Source organism: Fukomys damarensis, unplaced genomic scaffold, assembly GCF_012274545.1.
Source record: "Fukomys damarensis isolate Sample0158 unplaced genomic scaffold, DMR_v1.0_HiC HiC_scaffold_19, whole genome shotgun sequence".
Taxonomy (NCBI): domain Eukaryota; kingdom Metazoa; phylum Chordata; class Mammalia; order Rodentia; family Bathyergidae; genus Fukomys; species Fukomys damarensis.
This window is the reverse complement of record NW_022900931.1, coordinates 62,604,763-62,607,222: the sequence shown is the minus strand read 5'-3', so window position 1 is coordinate 62,607,222 and position 2,460 is coordinate 62,604,763. Positions and strand designations below refer to the sequence as shown.

The 2,460-nt window shown below is 47.3% G+C and overlaps 1 protein-coding gene across 4 annotated transcripts in view; it reads right to left on the bottom strand.

Moving 5' to 3' along the window:
* The window catches only part of Bhmg1 (basic helix-loop-helix and HMG-box containing 1), a 25,262-nt gene extending 23,608 nt beyond the window's left edge, over positions 1–1,654 (bottom strand). For all 4 annotated transcript variants that reach the window (XM_033765857.1, XM_033765855.1, XM_033765856.1 and 1 more), the window contains exon 1: positions 1,388–1,654. The gene's annotated coding sequence lies outside the window, so the exon portion shown is untranslated. The remainder of the gene's footprint in view (positions 1–1,387) is intronic.
* Positions 1,655–2,460: the final 806 nt, after the last annotated feature.

The window sequence follows — 2,460 nt, the reverse complement described above, 5'->3', positions numbered from 1 at the left end:
CTCAGGACTTCACTTGTGAGGCGGGTGGCAACACCACTGAGCTAAATCCCTGCCCTCCCCTAGTGTTTCTTTGAGCACCTTGAGATCCCCAAATTGAACCCCCATTTATTAGCACTACAGCCTCAAAGACTTAACTATAAAACTACATAAATTGAATCCCAAATTGTAAATTTTGGCTCTTAAATCATGATCCAGACCTAAAATTAAAACCAGCAAATTCCCAAACTTTTTTTTTCTCATTGAGTTTATTGGTACATTTTAGGTATACAGTATAGTTACATTTATCATTGGGCTCTTGTACCTTTACATGACAGGTCTTGGTTCTCATTTTTTCCCCATACCCCTGCCATCCCCAAACTTTGACTTTAGAACTGAGACCTCAGTTGTGAGATGCCAGACCCTGAAATACAGACTATGTGGCCAGAAAACTGTGGCTGGAGGCCTCTAGACTGTGATATTAACACTAAAATTATGACTTTCAAGTACCAAAGTAAGAACCTAGAACCCAAAAATTAGTCCTTCCAAACCCAAAACTCCAATACTGATACCCTAGACCCCCAAAATGTCAATTTCTAATCCTCAATAGGACTCGAAGGCTAATATCAAGTCCAGAGCCCACAAACCTTAACCCTGAACATCTAAAGTAAAAAATCCAGACCCTCAAAACAAACCTAAGTCCCTAAAATTTACCTCAGATCCTAAAACAAATGCTTCTAGACCCCCAAACCATTACTTCAGACCACCAAAATGTAACTTCAACCTTAAAAGTGAGATCTCACGTGAATCCCACTCAGACCCAAGACCCTAAAACTGAAACCCCCTATCAATGTAGGAATTCCTGCCCATAAAGCTTAATATCTTCAACTCCTAATCTCACATTCCATACTCTAAATTGGATTTTTTTTTTTTTTTTTAATTTTTGTACAGGGGATCGAATTTGGGACCTTGTGCCTGCGAGGCAGGTGGTGGCACCACTGAGCTAAATCTCCGGCTCTCCACATTGGAATTTGAAGTCAGAGGTCTACACTGAGGCATCAAACCTCCAAAATCAGAGCCACCCCACCCCCACCCCCATGATATTCCAGAACTCAAAACCAAGACTTCCAGGTCCCCAAATTAGGGTGTAGGGATTCCAAAAAGAAAGCGTCCAATCATACACCCAGGTTCTTCAGATTCGCATTACCTCGGATAGAAATCCCAGTCCCACTGAGCGCAGATCCCCAAGGCTAGCAGGGCCGGCCCGGCCTGGCCCCTACCCCACACCCGGGGCATGTCTGTCTCCCCTTATCTCTTCCCCCGCCACAAAGTGCCACTCTAGGAACCCTGGCCTCCCCTGGAGCCATCTAGGGGGGTTCCCGCCCCAGTCCCCTTGGCCTACAGCACCCGCCTCAGAACGTGCAAAATGGCGTGAGGTCCTTCTGGTCGTGCCAGCCCCAGAAATGGAAGCCAGATGCGACAGCGTCCCTTGCTGGTCCTGGAAGGGCACGAGCGAGCCCAGAACGCCTGGTTTCCAAACTCGGAGTGGGATAGCACCGAATTCCGAGCGTTTCGAGGCTCCGAGGGTTTCGAGACTCCGCGTGGCGCGAGGCTACGTGTGGCTCGAGGCCTGAGGAGTGGAACCGCAACGCTCTCCTGAAGCCACGCTGTGGAACGGCACGGGCCAGAGGCACTGCGCACGCGCACCTGCGGCGCCGGCCCTGTCCTGAGCAGCTCCAGTTGAGCTTCGCGCCTCCTGAGGAGAGAGTTGGTGCTGCGCGCCAAAATGTCAACCAATCAGTGCTCGTTCAGCTACCCGCCTTTTTTAAGGGCCAAGCCTCCAGACTCTTTTCAAGGTCCAGTGTTCTTGGACCCAAAGGAGGAGGCAGGTTTTCCCCCAGCTGCCAACTGGAGGTGGAATGGTGTACTCTTAGTCTCTCTTTTAATTTTCTGTGCTCCATTTCTACCTTTTCCCTTCAGTGCATATTTAAATAGGCCCCAGTATGTGCCAAGCCCCATGGTGCATACTGGGAACTTTGCCAAGCTTCTTTGAGCTTTAGTCCTAGCAGTTCCTTTCACGAGGTGCAAGGTCCTTGAGCCATAAACAATCTGTACATTTTAGAAAGCTCATTCTCGTGGCCCATGCAGAAGGCAGGCTGGAAAAAGGCATCTTATGTTTTTTCTCGGTACTGGGGAACAAATCCAGGGACACATTATCACTGATTAACACCTGTAGCTCCTTTTACTTTTTATTCTGAGACAAGGTCTCGCTAAATTGCCCAGGCTGGTCTCAAACTTGTGTGTTTCTCCACCCTCAACTGGGATTACCGGTGTACCCATCATGCCCGGGAGAAATATATACAAGGTTTGATCCAAAGATACAGTGAATGTTTAAATTAAAAATGTAAGAAAAACTTATTATAGTAAAAGAAACATTGCCAAGAAGGATGTGACAAATGTATTCGAATCAAGGGAAAATATTTT